Source organism: Miniopterus schreibersii (assembly GCF_964146895.1).
Source record: "Miniopterus schreibersii genome assembly, chromosome: 15".
NCBI lineage: Eukaryota > Metazoa > Chordata > Mammalia > Chiroptera > Miniopteridae > Miniopterus > Miniopterus schreibersii.
In genome coordinates this window covers 45177879-45199700 of record NC_138115.1, presented here as the reverse complement: position 1 = coordinate 45199700, position 21822 = coordinate 45177879, and the positions used below count along the sequence as shown (strand labels likewise).

Sequence of the window (21822 nt, the reverse complement as noted above, 5' to 3'; positions counted from 1 at the left end):
ATGAGAGAGCGCCCTTCAAGCAACCCGGACCAATCACAGGCGTGGGAGATCGGAGGTGGCAACTGGGGAGCAATCGTCTGATCGAAGTGGTGACAGGGGAGTCTCTTCCCAGACAGCCCTCTTGACCCTTAGAAAGAAAGTGCTCTGAAAGCTTTAAAATAAATGAAAATAATCTTACATTTTAGAAACCAGTACAAATCAGAAATGACTTGAAAAAACGTACTCCTATAACATGCCCCCACCTTGGCGCACTTCCCCAACCCGGCTTAAAGCTAATCTTTATATTTTCCCAAAGTGAAGACATAAAAACACCTTCCCAAATGCTGATGTTTGCCCCCTTCGGGACCACAGGAATGTGAACTTGAGGATCTAAACAAACAAGTAAATAAAAATAAATTGACCAGCCCTAACTGAAGAGCCCAACATGAAGAGACCAGCAAGCCGTGCCTTCCTTCTAAGGCTGGAGTATTTGATTTTCACCCGGGAAGTTTTTCCTCCTGGTTAAAAGGAGGCAACTAATTTATTTTTAAATTTTTAAAAAATTATTTCTATTCTAGGATAAATATACATATATTTTCCAGAGCCTTTAAATTCTTGATCAACACACTAAGAATTCAAAGTTGAATTCCATCTCATGAGTCTAATTATTTTGGGTTTCTATCATGCTTTTCCTTTGCCCTACAGGCTTGACTGAATAAAATAAGGTGGAGACCTCTCCTGAAATGATTGGAAAGAATTTAACATCATGGCATAAAGGCAATTTAGGAGTGGTGTTGGGATGAAAAGGTTGTGTGGGAGTCAAGTGTTTGAGGGGCGCTTATGAAAGTCTTGGCCAGGAATCTCAACACGAGAAATGTACTCAGAGTGAAAAGTTCCATCCCACCTCCAAACCCACGCAGACCAACCCAGCCCAGGCAGCTCTCGCCAAGCCCTGCACCTGGCAAAGGGCTCTGGGCCACAAGAGGGGGCACTTCTCTCTGATTTGTGCAATGGTGTGGCTCTCGGGGAAGTTTTGTTAAAAAGACCCAGATGGAAGCCCCACTGTGGACCCACCGAATCAAAGCACACAGTGCGGGCAAGCATTTGCTGAAAGCTCCCTGGGTGGTTCCCCAGTTAGGAACCCTTGAACGTTAGGGTGCATTACAATCCTGATTAAAGAAGCCCAGCGCATGCTCCACCTCTGGGGCAGGGTTCTGGGTCAGGACCCGAAGCCTGGTCAGGAAATCTGGATGTTGAATCACCTGAGGCAGGTGTTTGAAGCACTGGCCCCAAGGGCTGGGACAGTCACTGCCATTTGGAGATTAAGAGATTGAGACCTAGAGCGGACAAGAAGTGCCTTCCTGGGGTTCTAACCTTGGTGAGGACAGAATACGTGTCATGATGGCCCCCCCTGCCTTTGAGTCCTCCGACTGAGGCCTGCAGACTGTGCCTGCCCACCATGCCCCCGGTGCGGGACACAGAGCGGCGAGCTCCAGCCCGGGCACCCCTCTGCTGCCGTGGAGGAAGCTCACCCATTCACCCAGCAAGTGTTTCTTATTTTGCGTCAAATGGGAAACAGCTTCCATGGAATACTTATGTATGAGACTCGTATGTTTCCTGTTACGTCTTACATTCCTTTGTTCATTCCCTCGGTTAATAATTATTTACTGAGCAGCCTCGATGTCCTTATGGGGCCACATGCCTTTATAACAGGGTCCCTGCTGTCTCCGACGGGGTGTTCCCAGCCTGGGACCAGGGAAGGGGACCATGCTGTCTGAGGAAAGACTCCTGCACTCCTGTGTGAAGGGTGCGTGGGGGGGCAGCTCGGAGGGTTGGAACCGATCTCCCTTTACAAGAGAGAAGCCTGGCTTCCCACCCACCTCCCCCCTGTGAGTCCTATTTCACAACTCATTAGCATTACTATTGCGTCACCTTTCCTTTTAATTGGCAAAAAAAAATAAAATAAAAATCTACAAATTCTTTAAATGATGCAATCTAAGACTGGACAGAGTGAGTGACGTGCCAGAGTGTCACACCGGTGTTGACTTAGGTGGGAAAGTTTAGCTCATCACTCAAACACCTAGATAAAAAATTATTACAAATGACGACAAAAAAACACCACTCATGACACGGCAAGACCTAGCTGAGGGTCCTCTCATTCAGAACAGTATTAAGCAGACTAAACGGCGGAGAACAGGTCCCTGTGGCGAGTGGAGGACTTGTGCTCTGTTATTATTTTATCCAACAGGTATTATTGGGCTAATCTCATTGCCAGGCATGGAAGTACCCAGGCATCTCCCTGTCCTGAGCAAGCTCTTCTGTTATATACCAGACATAGAGTAATTGCCTGCAGCCAATCTAACAGAGAAACATGTACCAGTGAGGGCTCAAGCTTTAGGAGCCCGACCATGAGGACAGGCTGGTTCTGAGGACGTTCAGATTGTGCACACAGCAAGAGAGGGCCGACGCCAAGAACCCGGGGGATCAGTATACAACTAGGACTACTGCAGGTCAATCTTACAGCACTCAGTCCAGAAGGACCCACTGGGATAGCTACATGTCCTTTTTGTATTTTGAAGAACAGGACAGGGAGATGGGCTTGGCGTTCTAGGATTATACTGGGTTTTCTCCATATTTCTTCCAACATTTTCGGTGAATTGCCAGTTGTTTAAAATGACTTACATGCACCAAGAGTATGGTTTGCTTTCGGTTGTTTGAACAGTTAGGTTTTAAGTTAAATCTTGCTAGCGTTGTTTGTGAAAAATTTATGATTTGTTCATGGTTCTTTACAAAAAGCTGCAGGTCCCTAGGATTGCCTGAGCCCCAGTATGTCTGTTCTGAACTCGCTGGAATCCACCGGATTTATGACTGTGTCAGCTGCTGGCTTGGCTGCGGGGCAGAGATGAATGGACTGACTGATTTATTACTTCCCATGCCCCGACCTGCAGAAGTAATCAATTGGTCAGCATTTTCTGTGTCTCCATCTGTCATTTTCTAGGTGTCTCTCCCTCACAGGACAGTTCTGTTCATTCTTTGTTCTCCCGTTGAAAATGTTTTCATTTGTCTTGCTTTCCACGGTTTTTTATTTTTTATTTTTATGATGTTATTGACCATCCTCTGTGCTATACATTACATCCCCACAATTTATTTATAACCGGAAGTTCCTACTTTCTAATACCCTTCCCCTTTTGTGCCCCCCACCCCATTGGTTTTTAGTTTTCCTTTAGATAGCTAGACTGACCACATGCCATTTCCTGCACAGCAGGGCGCAGGAAGGATGGGCACACAATGCTGGTGGCTCCACCATGTCCCCTGGGTCTCTCCTCCACCCACAGCTGTGCGCACTGACTCCCCAGCACCAGCACCTGTGTGTCTTCTGCTGGAAGAGGGCCCCTGGGCTGCTGGAACCCTCTCTGCCGGTGAACGTGAAAGGTGGAAGAGCTTGGGAACTCACACACCCTTGGGGGAACCATCAACCGAGCTCCCTTGTCCCTGACTAGGACACTCTGAGGTGGGACCCATACATTGGGTTGTGCCAAACATCACCCCCTACCTTTGCCTCCTTCCCCATGCCCCTGGTGGTTTCTCCTGGGAACACTTCCTAGTGCCCTTTTTACATAATGTCTCGTCTCAGGATTTCATTCTAGGAAACTCAAGACTGCCCATGCCAAGCAAACCAGGATCTTTTAAAACAAAGAACTCCACCCACCCAACATTACAGATGCGGCGAGGATGGCTGTGCAGACTTACCAGACCTACATATTGATTTTAATCCACTTAAGTGCCTCTCAAACATGGGCTCATTTAATTATCATTGCTAAGCGTTTCCTCCTGGTCCACTTTGGGAAGGACACCGCCCACACTGTCCACACCAGGCTCCCGGCGGGGGCTCTGAGTGAAGGTTAAAGCCACTGTCCTCTTTACAGAGCTTCGCAGGGGAAGAAAGTGAGACCCTGGGAACGTCTCGACTTGTGATTGCACAGTGATTTTTTCAAACTGACTTGGGTTCAAATGTTAGTTCTGTCACTTACCAAGTACCTGATGGTGGACATCCTGCCTCAGACACACCAGGGCAGGCTGCAGAGGGAGGCCTGTGTCCCCAGGCGGGGTTTCTGCAGGGAACGTAATGTTTCACATGCAGCATTTAAAGCCTCTGGGTGGGGTTTCCAACCAGAAATAGGAAATGCAAACGGGGTCTCATCTGCCTGAAGGATCCACGGATTGCTTTTAGCCCAGGCAGACAGAAACAGAGGTGTGACTGCAGGCAGAGTGGCCCCGGGCTTTCAGAAACGGCCGGGAGGCCCCTTGCTGGCAGCCAGTGTGCCCATCGAGAGTCCCAAGCAGCTGCTCCTTTGTGAAGAAAGCTCAACAGGCTTTTCTAAAGAGCACAGAGTTTTCTTTGGCACGAGGTTCAGATTTCCTGCCCTGTTCCATCGACCTCACAAGGGGGCATGGCAGCACCCCCAGATCCCCTCCCAGTGCCAACCATCTCCATTTCACAGCTCAGTTTCTGTTTATTTGGGGAGAGAGTTTGTTTCTTGTCTTCTTCATTGGAGGCCCTCCTCCCGCCGCCTTCTGTGGCTCTGTCCACTGCTCTCCTCTGTATTTGGAGACCAAAGACTGTCCCTTCTGTTGGAACCTTCTAGAAGAGGGGGTGTGGAGGAGAGAGGCCTCCATCTGTCAAGAGCACCAGTTCTGCATCTCTTCAGCAGATGAAATTTTTAATGCTGATAAATGACACGCAGGAAAAGAACTGTGGGTTTAAGTCTTACAATGAGGCAGCACTACTAGGGGAAAGGAAAAGTCACAGGAACTAGGATGCAACCAAGCCTCCCACTTGTCTGTGTTGTCCGGGGGGCGAGCTCTTTCAGGGGTTTCTGGGAAGGGGTTTTCCTAACTAGACATGCTGTCTCCTCTGGCCGGTGGGTCTTCATCCCATGCCACTGTCTGCAGTCCCTTCCAGAGCCACTGGGTATGTCCTGGAGTTTTCACTGGACACTTAACACAGCCACAGAGCACTCAGAAGCCAGGGCTGAGAGGAGGGAACCTGTTCCTTCATCACCATGAGCAGAGCAGGGAGGTTGGAGATTAGGATTCCTCACTCCCGTTAGCAGGGAGACTGGCCATGTTGCTTGCCTACTCTGAGCCCAATCCCTGTCTCGGTAAGTGCGGATGACAATGCCACAGAAAACCTTTGTTTCTCGCCACCCACATCCGTCCAGCTTTCTGATGACCCACCACTACAGGTTCCCTCTGGGGAGCCCTCCCCTCCCCACTCTCAGCCCATGGGTGGCACTCCACCAGACTCCCACTCCCCTAAGAGGTGGGGCATGTGACCCAGGCTTAAGCCAATTAGACCAAGGAGACTCAATGGAACTTTTGCTGGGACATCTGTGAAATGAGATTAGTGGCAGCTACTTTGCCACCCTGAGGGGACAGCCTGTCTGAGAATGAAGGCACAACAAGAGAGAGAAGCGGACAGATGGAGAGAGAGAGACTATGACACGTTTCTGAGGCCCAATGACAACTTGTGGCTGAAGCCAACCCCAGGTTTATTTAGTTTGCAAAAACAAGAAATTCTCTTTTCACCCTAGCCAATTTGGGTTGTGTTTTCGATTGCTTGCCACAAAAAACAATTCAATACGATACAAATCAAGAGAGATACAAATACCTATCTCCCAGTGTCCTGAGAAGCAAACTAAATAAAAGTCCTTGAAAGAACCTAGCAGAGGGTGGGCCAGAGAACAGCCCAGGGGACAGGCCTCTGGGCTACAGTTCTGGGGCCCAGTTCCCGAGTGGGAAGGAGATGCAGCCACGAGCTCCAAGCACCAAAGGGGGGGTCAGGAGTTTCTTATCAAGAGGTTTTAGGGGGATATGTGTGAAAGTCCAACGCCAATTGAGAAAGAATTTTGGCCCCCTGGGCCCCATAAAGGAATGCCTTACATCTGAAGAAGTCTCAGAGCTGACCTAATTTCCTCAGGTCCTCAACTGTAAAGGTGACTTGAATCACCGCATGTCTGGCAGGGGTGCTCAGGCTACTGAGCACTTGGGAATGCCGCTGCTGGACCTTGGAGGGCCAAGGGATTCTTTTGGATTTTAATGAGCGCCAACTCCTGTTGCAGGCACTTTACACACGGTACCTAACTTATTAGTCTGTAACATCCATCCTGAGCAGCTACACTGCCTTTCATGTATGGCCATAAATTATTTAATACCCCTCCCTTCAAAAGGTGGGTCCCCTCTTGACTGTGGGCCAGACTTAGTGACTCCCTTCTAAGGAATAAAGTGTGGCAGAAGTGATGCTGTGTGACTTCTGAGAAAAGGCCATACACAGGGGAGGCTCTCTCGGCTGGTGCACTCCGGGGAAAGTCAGCCGCCATGCTGTGAGGACACTCAAGCAACCTGCTGGAGGAGCCCGTGTGGTGCCCTCCACTCCCTCCCTGCAGGATCCTCAAACTCAGGACTTAGAGGGAAGACGACGCTGTCCCCAGTACATTCTCCATCCCTCCCTGTACCCGCACCTCTTTGCAGCTTGACTTTGCAGTGCCTCCCATCACGAGGCAGACTTTATTTTCCCACCTAAAACTGGGCAGGACCTGTGACTTGCTCAACAGAATGCAGCGGAAGCGATGCTCTGCTTGTTCCAACCCTCGTCTCAAGAGGCCTTGGAACTTCTATTCATTCTCCTGGAACCCTGCCGAAGCCACGCGGGCCGGGGCTGGCCTGCTGGAGGCTGAGAAGCACACAACTCTGCTGCCACCTCTGCCCCAGGCAGAAGCTGGGCCCCCGCTGGCCTGCCAGCTAACCACAGCCACCTGCGCGAGGTCAACCAAGGGCAGCCGAGCCAGGCCCACGGCTGAAGAATTCCTCCTAGAGTCAGGAGCAATACTCAGCGGGGGGTGTCTCAGGCGACTACATTTTGGGGTAGTTTCTTACAGTAATGCACACAGACTTGCTGTGAAGGGTAAATAAGGGCGCCTGCGAGTTACCTAAGCCCCACCCAGCTAATAGGAAGCACTTAGGAAGGGGAAGCAGTGACGATGCTGTCACCTGCCCACACCCCTGTCCACACTCCACTTTCTAAGAAGCTCAGGTCAACCTTTCTTTCCTGATTAAACCCCAAGGAGAGGTAGAACTGATATGCACAGGCGAAAAGAGACAAGTTAGAGAGAAAGAGGAATATAATCCCAGAACAGTAGCGTGGATTGTCCGAGGCTCTGAGGGGTGAGATCGTGCGACGAGGCCCATCTATAGACAGAAGGGAAGGCGGGGCCAGGGGACACGTGGAACGTGCAAGAAACCCTGACATCCGCTCGATTCAGTTCATATTTGTGTACCCTGGGGGCTGAGCAATGACCTTTTGAACACAGAAAAACATACCGACTCGGGGATGGATGACAAAAAATGGCCATCCATTTCATTTACTGTCCCCTAACCTTCAAAGCACTCGAGGGTACCGCAAACAGAAAGAAATGTCAGAAGAACACAAACATAATAAAAACAAGAAAGGTGTTTCATAAGCTCCTTCAGACAAAGAGTTTTCCTCACCTGCTGAAGGTGCAGTCACTCACAGAGGCCCCACTCACACAGAAAGGAGCTCCTTGGTAAAGCTGTTCCTTAGCTAAATATTTATGAATTGTTGAAGCACATTTAACTTTTTATTTGGATTGTAACTGACCTCTGTTAAGATGTTTTAATCTTTTTCAGTATTAATCCTTTTGTAAACAGAAAAAACCTTGTGACTAAAGAAATCAATCCCTTATTTACCTTTCTTAAAGTCTGGAGTTTATTTGTTTAGCTTAAAAGAAGGTTTCTGCACAGTACAGTTTAAATGCCATCACTTTTGAGACATTTCCACATTTAAATTTTTTCTTAATTTATACCCAGTGTCAAGAATAGTGATCAGGAAGCCCCATCCACCTCCCTCCAGAACACAAACTCTTACCTGCTCACCTGTTCTCAGAATGCAGACTGTCTTCCCCGTGGGCTTAGGGGAAATCTCAGAAACTCATACAGCAGAACAGCTGACTGATGCTGTTGCTCAACGGCAGGAAGCACTCGCAGGGTGAACTCAGGCTGTGGGAGCCTGGGCTGGGACTGGGGTAGGAAATGGGTTCAGCATGTGCCACAGATGCCCTGTATCACTTCCTTCCGGCCCAGCTCTGATTTTCGCTCGGGCATGGCAGACAGTTCCGTGGGCACTGCATTCAACTGCACCCCTTGCCAGGGCAGGACGATCTAGTCCTTCAGAGGCAGCCCTCAGCTGACTGGGACTGGGAGCTGGCGAAGCAATGCTCGGGTCTCCTATCTGGTAGGTGAGCATTTTTGGGGGGCTTTTATTTTATATGCTTCTCAAAAGGTCCAGGTGCTAGCAGCAGGGACCTCAAAATCACACCCTGGAGCTGGCTTTTCTCCCCTCCTTCCTGGGACCTGGCTCCCATAAGCCATCTGCATCACATTCTCATTTTCAGGCCTTGCAAATGGCAGCAAATGTCAGGAACAGGCAAGGTCTGAAAACGACTCCTTTGTGGGGAAAGGTGAATCAAAAAGCCCAACAGTCCAACTGAGGCTGAGAGGGAGATTTCCAGAGGTTCGCGGGTAAGAGGCACCCTGACAGCCTGAAGGGCCAGCAGGCAAGACTCTCAAGGACAAATGGCCCTTCCAGGGCAGGCTGGCATGTGTGCAATGGGGAGGAGAGAGGGCGAGAGTGTAAAAAATTCACCTGCCTGGGTTCTTTTTTTTTTTATATATCTTTATTGATTTCAGAGAGAGGAAAGGAGAGGGAGAGAGAGATAGAAACATCGCCGATGAGTCACTGATTGGCTGCCTCCTGAACACCCCCGACTGGGGATCGAGTCCACAACCCGGGCATGTGCCCTGACCGGGGATCAAACCCCGATGGCCTGGAACCTAGGCCAACGCTCAACCGCTGAGCCAGGCCCAGCCGGGCCACCTGCCTGGGGTGTTGCTCTGCAAAACCACACGTCCTCTAGCCTTACTTCCATCCTGCACTTCCACTGTACCCCCAACGGCAAGCCCATCCCATGGAAGCTGCTGGACCCTCCATCCACCTTTTCATTTCTGCTGCCCCATCCATCAGGTCCCGTTAGGAAGAGGCAGAATGGGTGCCTCAGGCAAGGGGGACCCCGCGCTGGGCCTGGCCCTGACATCACGCTCCTTCTTTCCCGAGGAGCAAGCCAGGCACTAGAAAGCGGGGTGAACGGTGCCTTTTACCAAGCCCAGCTGCTCAGTATGCAGACTCTTTCCTCTCGGTGCCCAATTAATTCAGGAGGCGCGAGCAAAATAAAATGGTTGCTGTATGCCTCCAGCCAAGTCAAAGAAACCTATTTCCCAAAGCCAAGACTAACAGTGCAGGCTAACGGCCCGAAAGCCAAGCAGAGAGCAGGCAGGGCGGGTGCTTCACGGAACACACATCGTAACCCCGAGCCGGGAAGCGGGCTGGAGGTCTCAGTGCCCCCCTGCGCCGGGCTACACTTTCAGAGAAGCCGAAGAAAGGAGGAATTATTCTGAACCTAGATTTGCTTTTCTTCAACAATTTGATAGGCCATTTGGCTTTGTGACTTTTAACAGACCATTCCCTTTTCCAGGGGCTTGTCCTATAAGTAAAATGTAACCTTTTAGGTCTTTTATAGCCTTAGCTTCTGTCCTCCGAGGACAAGGTTCTGATTTAAAGCTTGGACTTTTTTTTCCCCCCTCCCCGGCTGCTTGAAGATCGGCTGCCATCATTAACGACACAGTGACTTTCAGGACAAGGAAGTTCATGAGCAACAGACAACTTCAGCGGAAACAAATGGTCATCAATGTCGTTCACACAGGGAAAGCAACAGTGCCCAAGACAGAAATTCAGGAAAAACTGGCCAAAATGTAGAAGACCACACCAGATATCATCTTTGTGTTTGGATACAGAACCCATTCTAGTGATGGCAAGACAGCTGGGTTGGCATGGCTTATGATTCCTCGGATTTTGCAAAGAAAAATGAACCCAGACATAGACTTGTAAGACACGGCCTGTACGAAAAGACAATGACCTCAAGAAAACAGAGAGAGGAACACAAGAACAGAATGAAGTCAGGGGTCTTCAAAGGCCAACGTTGGTGCTGCAAAAGTGAGCTGGAGATGGGACGACAGATGAAGTAAAGACTCTTCAGTGGCTTTATCTGGGGGGACTACAGATTTTTCATAAGATGATTAATAAACTAAGAACTTAAAAAAAAAAGATTTAAAGCTTGGGTCCATCAACTGGCTAACGACCATCAGCAATAATCAAATGTGTAAATGGTTCTTTTATGATGACAATTCTGGCCTCAATTAAAAAGTTTCTATTTTCAGAAGGACAGCTATTTTGGGGGGGAGCATCTTCTAAAGTAAGAAAAAAATGATAAATGTATATACCCTTTCTTCCCCAGACTTAATTGTTAGACTAGAACTTCATAACAAATAAGTACATAGACATTTCTATAGCATTTAAAACATACTTGGAGGCTCCAACATTAATGCAAAACTTAAGCTGAAACACACACGCAGTCTCACTCTGCTGTTTGTGGCAGACATCTGACTGCGGGCCCCAGCAGGGCCTGCGTCACCTGGCCCTGCCCAGTCCTTCAGCCTCCTTCAGGCTCTCCGCTCACTTCCTCACTCCATTTTAGCTACACTGCCTTTCCCTGCAGTGGCCTGTGTTCCTTCCAGTCCCAGCATCTTTGCTTGTCCTGAAAACCTCCCCCGGCACCTCAGGAAAATCTTCTTGGCACCCAAGCGTGTTTCCCTTACCACAGTTACAATCAACTTCATGAAGAGCTCTTCAGATATCTATTTCCCCGACGGACTGTAAGCAGATTGAGGGCAGGGCCTATGTCTGTCTTCCTCATGTATCTCCCATGCCCCCTACATGTTAAACAAACAATCTCTATTTGCCGAATGAGTGAATGGAGTTGTGATCCTGCTCACAGTCAAGGCATTTACGCCATTCTAAGCGCCCACTTTCCCATCTGTTCCTTCAGTACTCTGAGGAGAAGTAATTCCTTTAGACCTGTAAAATATACATGAATGGTTATCTGTCCAAGGCCCAGTCCTAAACCGCACAAGCAAGGAGACCTGTGTTATTCATTCAGTCTCTTGTTGATAGAACTTGCCTTTGACTTATTTAGAGTAAAACAAAACAAAAATAAGAGGTTTTATCCCATGGAAAATGCAGCTATCTCTACAACCCAGCATCACCCCATTGCATACTGTACACCCGTAAATTAGAACATGTCACAAGATTCCAGCAGTTATATAAAATAATCAATCATTCAACACCCTACCAATTTCCTTGGTGTCTATAAGACCTTCACAACACCCATTGTGCTGATAACACAAAGCCACCAGCATCTCCTCTTCCAAGTGTCCAGTGTTCAACAGGTAGATGTCCAAACAGGAGGGACTGTGCTATTCCACTTTCCCAACCGCCTTAAAGGACAAGACTTTCACGTGTGATCTTCCTTCCAAGTTCACTTGGGGACAAATTCATTCCAGAGAGGAAAACCCCAGGGTGAGGATGCTGCCAAGCTCTCCAGGATCCAGTGTGGAGACATGCAGGCACCGCAGGAGAGCGAGCTCCAGGAGGAGCTGGTGGGGAGCTGGGTCTGCGTGCCAGCACCCTGGGGATACTGAAGAGCGCCTTGTTCAGGCAAACTGCAGCTGTCCCTGAAAATTCATCAATGCTCCTTTGCCCATTGCCTCCTGCGCAAGAAAACTGGTCATGATGTAATGAGAAAGATCTAATTCATGAAGCCCCTGGCACTGCGGAGGGGAGCAGCCACAGAGCCACGCGGGCAGCCAGCACACTGCATCAGGCACATAACTGAGCCTCTTTATGCAAAGAAGATGCAGTGGGCACGCTGGAGTCGGCCTGTCTGCGCCCAGGTGCCCGCTGTGGCTCTTCCTTAGCCTTGCTGAGTCTTGGTTTCCCCATCAGGAAAACTGAGGTCATAATTGGACATACCCATTGGGTTGCTGTGAGGGTTAAATGCGTTGGTAAAGGTTAAGTACTGAGGGCAGAGCCTGGCAAGTGCCCCAGTAAGGCTTAGCTTCTGCTGCCCGCCACTATGATCACGCTGTGTAATTTCCAGGGTGAGGAGAAAGAACGTAAGCTTTCTGCTTGTTGTTGCAAATACCAGAAAATGCCTGACACCAACCTGACATAGACCGCACAAGAAAGAAAACTACAGACAAATCTTGTTTCTGAAAATAGACACATCAATGCTACGTAAGGTGTTAGTAAACTGAGTCCAGTGACATATTAAAAGAATGACACACGACGACCAAGTAGAGGTCGTAGCTTTTAAAATAGAATTGATCTTATTAAAAGGTCAAAAGAAGGAAGCAATACGAATAGCTTAATATGGCAATCTTTTAAGTCTTATTAGGTAATTTCGAAAAGTTGTAATTTCAGTGTCCCAGTGGATCAAAAACTTTCCATTTAACTGAACTGGATTGGGCCTCATTCAGAACAAAATGACTCAGAACAAATACTTACAAAGTAGATTTATAGTAGGCTGTGTTATAAAAGTAAGGTACTCCAAACAGGGTCATTTCAGGGAAAAGATTGTGGTCACACACAAAAAAAATCAAAACCTATCTGATTGGTCAGATCACTAATTTGGGAAGCTCCTGCTGTTATAACAAAGCCTACTTATGAAAAGGAGGCCTATCTGTTTCAGGTCTGGGTACCCAGACACAGACCCAGAGATGAGGATTTGAGATTAAAGATACATAAAAAATATGCTCCCAGAGGGACCAGTGAACGGGTGGGGCAAGCAGGATAGCGGCCTGGAGGAAATGAGGCCAGGATGTGAGCTCAGGCTGAATCCCACAGAGGGTGGACTCAGCTGCTCCCACAGGGGAGCTCTGGAGTATGTTACACCCAGAACTGTCCTGACCTGGGGTGCCCGCTCTCATACATCCACACCAGTGATCGACTGGTCAAGGGCTGCCCAGGATGGGGCACTGTGGTTCTTCATAGTTAGTTACAGGTCAAGTGGCTCTTGTAACCTGAGGCCAGTCCTCCAAAAAAAGAGTCACAGATGCTGGGCATGAAAAGCAAACCGAAGTGGAGTATGTGTGTGCAGGTGGAGGGTACACAAGGCAGGAAGGGAGTGGAGGGGATCAGGGTGGAACACCAACACTGTTGGCGACATCAGCCAACTGGAGGAAGGACTAGAGTAGAACCCTCATGTCCCTGGGGCTGAATCTCCCACAGGCACCTGGTCCGTGCCTCAGGCTTGAGAAGGTGACCCTAACTCTACTGGGAATGTCAGTACAGTTGTAGCTCCAGGAAGAAATCAGAACCGAAGTCAAAATCAGAATCAAACTAGAGATAATAAAGAACCGTAAATCTCTGATAGCAGCACTCATGCAATTGGTTTTTAGTGTTAGCCTACTGATCGGTGAAATCATGGGTTTGCTTTCTAAGGTATGGAAAGCATTTAAGAGAGTCTGAGAAAATTCAATTGATTAAGCTGGTGTTTGAAGTTAAGTGGGAAAGTCTATTAGGTTGAACCGTCTAAAATTGCCAACATTCACTACTTTTGACCTATAACAATATCAATTTAATATGGTTCGATATAAACCTCTTATGTTCCTGTTTTTACTGTAGAAGTTAGACAGGTACTATGTGAATATGCATAAAAGGGTAGTTGTTCCAAAAGAAATGAACTGGATATTAGATACAATGCTAACAGAAGTGACCATCCCTTTTCATGCATGAAACCTCTTTGGATTGGGCAGAATCTTAGACATAGAAGGAAAGCATATTTGACGAGCTGTCAGTATCCATCGTGTTAATGCACTTCCGAAATATGATTAACCAACTATGGAGCTCAGGTTGACAGCTACCAACACGCTCATTACAGTGGAGACCAGAAGAATCTTCGCTAAGCCTGCCATTGCTCCATGACCTTCAAGTGCGAGGCAGAGAGCTAGTCCAGAAGAAGAGAAATTTTAATATTAGAAAGGAGGGAGCAAAATCATTACTTACATATGAGAGGATTTCTACCCAAGAAGGCCTCGCTTAATAAAACTCAAAAACTAAGGTAGAAGTTCAGTAAAGTCACCAGTTAAACTTATACCAAACTTGAAAGCTTTTTTTTTTATATACACATAACATGCAGCCATAAAATATAATGGGAAAGGGCCCCATTTACAACAGCAAGTACCCAGGAATAACTAGAACCTGAGGATCCGAGTGGAGGAAATGCTGCTGCTCTTCTGAGGGACAGAAGAGGAAAAGAGGAAACAGACAGCAGATTCTTAAACAAACCCAGAACATGTACCGAAAGATGTATACATGTTCTTCCAAAATGAAAGTACATATTTAAAATCATTCCAACCATGTGGCAATGGGATGTTTCTGAGCTTGCAAGAATGGTTTATTTGAAATAAGCATGTGACACTCACTAGGCAGAAAAAGTTGAAAAAGCTGAGCACTAAAGGAGAAACTTCTTCCAGATATTAAACTGTCTTATAAAGCTTCAGCACTTCAAGTTCATGGCATGACACTGAGGTAGACAGATCAGGAGACAGAACAGAGAAATCCAGAAACAGATCCAAACACAAACAGAAATTTGGGATGTTAATTCCTTTTGGTTCTTGTAAAGAACCCACGGCAGAGATGATGACACTCAAGCCCAGGGGACTGCAGCTCACATTCCCACCCACACGCACAAAGGATGCTCTGGCAGGAGGGAGCGGCTGACTTCCAACGTGGAGGGAGTACAAGGAACCCCGCGGGCATGGCCTGGTCCATCAGCTGTCACCCCTAAGAGGCCCAGACCCAAAGTTGACCCCTCAGTGATGAGTTGCAGCACCAAAGGACTGAGCTCACACCAGGACAGGCCTGATCCTACACAGCAAGACTCTATCACCAGGTGGGGGTAGCATTTCTCCACTTCTCTCATTCTTGGTGGTTTGTTTTTCAAGGGAGATAAGAAATGAGCATGCCTCTCCAAATCATTGCATTGTTTAAAAAGAGCATTCAGCTTAACAACTTAACAACTACCAGTGTAATCTAAAATTTAATAACTGACACAGTAACCGTAAGGGGAATAGAAAGATAGAACTATCCTTTATCTATCTATAGCCATCCTTCATCCATTTGTCCACTCAACAGTACTGAGATCCGACTACATCCCAGGCGCTGCTGTAGGTATTTGGGATGAATCAGTGAATACGGTCATTCCATACTATATGGAGCTTATAGTCCCGTGGGAGAACCAAGGCAATCAGCAACAAACAAATGGTATGTCAGGTCGTAATAAGTTTTATGAAGAAAATCAGGGTGAAGGAATGAGATGGGAGTGTTTGGAACAGTAGAACAGTAGGGTATTTCTAATCAGGTGACATTTGAGCTGAGACAAGAAGGGCTTGAAGTGGGTCATGTGTATATCTTGGGGAAGAGCCAGTGCAAAGGCCCTGGGGCAGGAACAAGCTTACCGTGTTGCAAGGAACAGCAAGGAGGCCACTGTGGCTGCAGTGGAGAGGATGGGGGAGAGCAGTAGGTGACGTGTTCTGAGAGGCAGCAACTGTGTCAGGTCTTATAGAGCTTTATAGCTTTTGTAAACAATGAAGCTTCACAACAAGATGGGAAGTCGCTGGAGGGTTCTGAGCAAAGGGCTGTCAGGGGGCAAAGGTATTTTGGAGGATGACTTCTAAAAAATCCTAAATGCAGTCATGCAGAGCCTGAAAGATCCTTGGCAAAAGGGAAATAAGAGAGTAATTATGCTAATCGTTTTCCTGTTTGTGATTCATTCTCCGTCTCTCCCCTTTCTGCGGAGTATCTCAGAGACGCGTGCTTCCCAAAGACCTCTCCCAGATTTCTGCTGTGGCTGCTGATCCCTTCCCATGGCCACGCTTCCCTTCCTCTCCAGTAACAGGACCTGAGTGAGTCTGGGTTGGCAATGTGCCCAGCTAAGAAAATTCATCTCCCAGCCTCCCTTGCGGCCAGGGGTGGCCATGTGACATGGTTCTGGCCAATGAGATGGACATGGAAAATGCTAAATGGAGCTTCGCGAAAGCTCTCTGAAAGGGGCAAGCCTGGCCTTGTCTTTCTTGCCACCCGAATGCAGCTGCAGTATTGAATGTACAAACCAAGAAGCATCATGTACGAAGAAAGGCTGAGCGGCCAGACAGAAGGAACTGGGTTCCTGATGGCATCGTGAACTTGCTCACCAGTCTCAAAAGATCCAATTCTAGATTTATTGTTACAAAAGAAAAATCAAAATCTCATTCTGATCAGCCACTAAAAGTTGGCTTTTCTGTTACATGCAGCCAAACACATTCCTAACTGATTTTTAAAATCGGCTGTTTAATCCACTTGCTTAGGAGAAAGGGCAGGCTGGCTAGTTATCCTCAGGTGCCTGGGTAAGAAAAACACCAGTGGCCATCACGCACCAAAGGGCTACAGAAACCTTGACTATTTGTAAGTCTGGCTTCAGAGGGGTGAAAAGACGGCTCTGGCAAGCTGGGTTGCAATGGGTTGCAACTATGCATTCATGTTCTCTGTGAAATTCCATGGGCACCTACGCTTGCGGCTTCCCTCATTCAGATGCTGGCAGAAATACCCTGTGTGCCACCGACACTGAGAGTATCACACAAGAACCTCAAGAGTTCAAAGATCTTGGTCAATATGTTTGCAACATAACCTTCAGAACACAAAGAAAACCAGCTGATGGTAAATGTACTGTAGCAAACTCTTTCAGTGGTCCCCCCAGATCCCCTTGGACCCTCTTGATATGCCCTCTCTCTGGCTTCAGTTTGCATTTGCTTCCAAGAGCCAGCATCTGTCGACATTCTTCGGAGGCCTGACCTCAGGCTACCAGAGCCACTCTGTCCACACCTCACCCTCAAAAGGTGGAAAGTGCCTGGGAAATTATCCTTTGTAAGTGGTGCTTGTGGGGAACAAAAAGCCCAGCTTCCAGGCCTTGAGATGAGATGGTGCTGTGTGCACTTTAGAGCTCCCCTTGCAGGACCAGGCTGGAGCCACCCTCTGTGGTCCTCTGCCTGAGATTGTACCCTGCTCTGTCCTGCTCCCCCATTCCCTGCCTGTCTCCCTGGGGAGCTCATCCCTCACAAACCACCTGGCATGAACCCTCATCTCAGGATCTGCTTCAGGGAAACCCAGTCTAAGACACTTCCATTCCTCTGGGTTTTTTTAGTTTTCTTTTGTTTGCCTTAGCTTAGCAGGCCATTTCCATGGCTTTCTTTTTAAGAGGTGCGATGCTGCTTTACCAAAACAATTTAAAATCCAAGACTCCCCTTCTCCCCTTAGAAGAGGAAATTATTAAATTGCTGTTTTGCAGTTCATTAGAAAAAAACCATCCAGAGGTTTAACACATGTTTTCTAGGCTCCCCCACCAGAGATCTGCCCAAGTCCTGCAGCTCTGGGAAAGGGCCTTCTTAATTGACCCTTGTCACAGCTACAGCTCTGTTGACATTTCTAAAGCAAAACGCAGCCTTCCTTCCAAACGTGCTGAATACACAAATGAAGCTTTTCATATATGTGAAAACTGAGCCCCACGGTGAAACACTGGGGCCACGCTGTGACTTGAAATGGACATCTGGGTTTCCCCACCACTTCCTCGCTGCCGGCTGCCACAGGAAGGGCCCTGCCCTTTTCTCGCGGGCACAGTTACACTCCGGGTTAGGATCTCTCCGGCTGCATGGCCAAAGAATGCCAATTCAATGGCCACAGGTAATCCAGGTGAAGAAAGGAAAACAAACCTGGAGTTGCTGGGGTATGCGGTCCTTACCACCCACCCTTACCCTCTTATTTAAAAATTTAAAATAATTTTTTTTTTTTGTTAATCCTCACTTAAGGATATTTTTCCCATTGATTTTTAGAGAGAGTGGAAGAAAGTGCGGAGAGAGCGAGAGAGATGTGAGAGAGATACATCGATCGGTTGCCTCTCACACATGCCCTGACCAGGGCGCTGGTCGGGGATCGAACCTGCAACCCAGGTACGTGCAATTAATTGAGAATCAAACCCAAGACCCTTTGGTGCGAGGGCAACACTCTAACCACTGAGCACACCACCAGGGTTCACCCTTACCTCGTGAAGAGGAAGGTCAGGGCCTGTAGAAACAACTCAGAAATGCCATGGGTCTCTAGGGACTGTGGGATTTCCCTTCGACAGGCCTGATGGGAACACCAACCCAACTGTGCAATAGAAAGGGCTCGCTGCTATTAGAGCCTCAGATGGGCTGGGAGCCAGGTGAGGTTTTTCTGCCTGGCATTAGGCAGGAAGTTCAAGGTAAAGTCACCAGGGGGCTTGGGGCACTGGATTAAAGACAGGAAAGGGGCGGAAAAGACTTATTATTTTCTGAGTATCGATATCCACCCTCAGGGCTCTCTTACAAGGGCGAGCAGCGAGTTCATTCATCATCTTAATGGCCCAGCAGAGATGACTATAAACATCTAAGGGTTGCATTTTACTCGGGGCTACTATTAACTTGACGAGAGACACCGGAGAAAGCAGAACACAATGAAAATCAGTTCCTGCCATGAACCAGAGCAGTGGAAGGGGGGCAAAGGCTGTTGGAAATCTGCTTACACAACCACGGGTGGGGTGCACCCACTTCTGAGCGAACCCTTCTGAGGAGCAGTGTTTGGCTTCCCGGCCCCGCTGAATACAGTTCATTTCGTTGCTATGTACGGTTGCTGCTTCTGTGGGGAATGTTCTGTCTGACAACAGGCCCTGGCACTCCCACAGATACAAAGGGAGACAAACACGTCAGTGTCTGTCTTTCCTGCTCCACCCAGGTTAGAAACCAACGGATCGGTTTTATCGCCTGGCACCATCTTTGCGATGTGCTTTGAAAGTGAGAAGAGAGAAACTCGGGAGAGAAGGGACCACCCTTTCCATGGTCAAGGTAGATAGAGATGAAGCATCGCTTTACAAGAAAAACAAACTTACGAGCCCTCTCTGTCTCTTGTAAAGGATCAGCCGCCTAAAAGCTGCCGGAGCTGACCTGGTGCTTTTCCGCCCCCAAGGCCAACTTGGAGGCCTCGTTTGACATTGGAACTCAAAGCACTCACTCCTCAGAGAGAGCAAAACCGGGCTTTTCTTCCAGAAACTTCTAACACTGTCCCACCTCCCACATTTGGCCCTGCCATGGGAGGAAATGAAAGGACAGAGGGCCCGTCCCTCAGTCTCAAGGTTAGAAGGCAATGCAACGACTAGCTCATGAGCCGAATTCGGTGACTTATCACCAGCGGAAACAGCGCTAACCTGAAAGCTGTAAAATGAATGTCATTCCCCGTTCTCACTGGCCTCTTTCCTCCAGCAATCCCAAGGCGAACCTCACCTTCTGACATCTCTGTTTCCTCTCCCTTGGCTCTTCCTCCAGATGTCGTCTCCAGCCTCTGCCCTTTTGTTTCCTCAGTCCAGACCCTCAGTCCAAACACAGCTGGGCCCACCGGTGCCCTCCTGATAAGGAACATGGGTTCCCCCTCCGGCCACACCCCTGTGGCCTTTCGGGCCAGTCGTCTCCTTGCCCCACCTTCCAGACACAGGGCCTGGCCCTGCCATTGCTTCTGGAGCACTTCATTCCATTCTCTGAACTCTGATATTATTTACTGCATGTATCACATATATGAGCCATTATATATCTGGATTTTTAAAAGTCAACGTCCCCAAACCAAATAGTCCAATATTTTAGCTAAAAGTAAATTTGGGGAGAAAAAAAAAATCAACAAGCCTGATTAAAAACAAACAGGAGCCACAAAAGCAAATACAAACATTTATTGAACTGACACATATTTACTATGTTTCACGTGAATTCTCACGTAACTGTATTTTTTTAAGTAAAGGCAATTCGTTAAATGCAAAAATATGTTCACTTTAACACCGTCTCTTTCTTGACAATGTAAGCGCATTTGCGCACACATGTGCACCCGCATGCAGTCTTTTGTTAAGACCACGGGTCTTTATTTGAAAGGAAGCGTCAATACCCTCTGGCTTACACACTTTGTGCTATATCCTTGCTCTTTTCCCTCCTCTCCCTCAGCTTAATCGTGATCTGCAGTAGGTGATCCATATACACTTTCTGAGTAAATGAATGAGCTATTGGAGGAGTCGTTTAATCCTCAGCACATCTCATTTTATAGAGAAAGAAACTGAGGCGCAGACAGAAGACCCTTGGTCTGAGGTCACAATGACGTGAGAAACTGAGCTACAGTGTCACCCCTGCATCTGAGCAGTAGCCAGAGCCTCACTTGTGCTCTTTTCCAATTCCTCTGCTTGGTATTTTACTTTTCTCCTCTAAGAACTTATAGAATAAAAACTCCAGCTTAGCAGCTTCTCACAATCATTACAAAGTACAAACATTCTGGCTTGAAAATGGTTTTCGAAACATCATTAGCTTCAGATATTCCATGGGCATTTTTGGGTTCACCCTCCCCGACCACCTCCCTCCCCTCAAAACACACTCACACCTGATGCCCTCAAATTCCAATCTCTTGGGCTGGTTTGTCTGCCACGCAGGGATGGACGTGAGACATAGTCAAGGCTGCAGACAGACGAGGTTTACCAGAAGTACAGACCCACGTGACACACAGGTAGGGACGAGAATGGGACTCGAACACATGGAAAACAGCTAAGCTGGAGGTCACAAACTGGTGGCCTATGGACTGGATGTGGTCCGTGGACATGTTTTGTTTGGCCCATACAATGTTCAAAGAACATTTTAATGAGCTGCCAAAGTCATGAGATTTCACATAAAAATGTGGATTTCTGGCTTTTACTGAAAAATAGGAAGTCTGGCAGCACTGGCTGAGACTCCCACCTGACTACCACGGACCCTGATGAGAGCTAGATGAGGCTGGAACACTCCGTTTTTCCAGTCTCCGCTGCTTCCCAGTGTCCCACACCTGGCCCTTTCTCCAATTTATAACACCTGCCTTCTCACATTAGACCCACAGTGAAGTTCTATTAGGCCAATTTACAACTTCTGGAAGCCCAGAATGTGAGGTGCTCATGTTGGAGGTGCTTCCAACGCTGTGTGCATTTCCAGCAGATGCTGGTGAGCTGCTCAGATGCCTCACACCTTGCACGGGGCTCCGCCTGCTGCCAACTGCCAGCGTCTGCATCTCTGCACCTGAGGGCATTTTCCAGAACCGGGTAGGCTGCTCTGCACATGCACATTAGAGGACAAGAGTACTGGGGAATGCACATCCCCAGAAGGCCTCAAGCACTGACTCTTTGGGAGGGGGGTCAATCCCCTAGCTCCCTCACCCCTGAGGTTTGTATTTTGCTCTGTTTCCCAGATGTGCCCTTGGGGATTAAACCCCATCATGCACTGCAGTAGCTGATTTAATGGCACCCTCTTCATTAGCTGCCTCCACCTGCCTGTATCATTTCCCCACCTCCCCACCAGTGTTTTCTGCACCTCCCAAATAAGCTAATGGCCCTCAGGTCTTTGCTTCAAAGTCAGCATCTGGGAGACCCAAACCAAGAGAGCACTCCTACTATGGAGAAGAGCCGGGCCAGGGAGTCTGTCTCTGTTCTCCCATCCCTCCCAGCACCCCTCCTCCGTAACTCCAGTGCAAGCTTCTGTGTCCCCTCTGTATCACAGGTCAGCTGACTTGAAGCTTACACTGTCCATGTTCATGTCTGTTTCCATGTGCACCAGAACAGTCATGCTACCAGAATAGCACGGAGATGTGCTAATGAACCCAGCCCCGTCTCTGAATTTCTCTCTCTCGGTCATGTGAGACATCCAAGAATGCAGGATTCCTAACAGACAAGCAACTTCAGCACAGGACAGCAGGCGTCAGTGTTCCTAAAATGT

The 21822-nt window shown here is 48.1% G+C and overlaps 1 protein-coding gene and 1 pseudogene across 2 annotated transcripts in view; one reads left to right on the top strand and one right to left on the bottom strand.

Annotated features, from left to right (window-relative positions):
* The window catches only part of ITGA9 (integrin subunit alpha 9), a 227994-nt gene that overhangs the window by 56693 nt on the left and 149479 nt on the right, over nucleotides 1-21822 (bottom strand). The window lies entirely within an intron of this gene.
* LOC308568135 (small ribosomal subunit protein eS24 pseudogene) lies at nucleotides 9761-12182 on the top strand (annotated as a pseudogene). The gene is made up of 2 exons: nucleotides 9761-10105; nucleotides 12108-12182. The product of its transcript is annotated as a small ribosomal subunit protein eS24 pseudogene (transcript).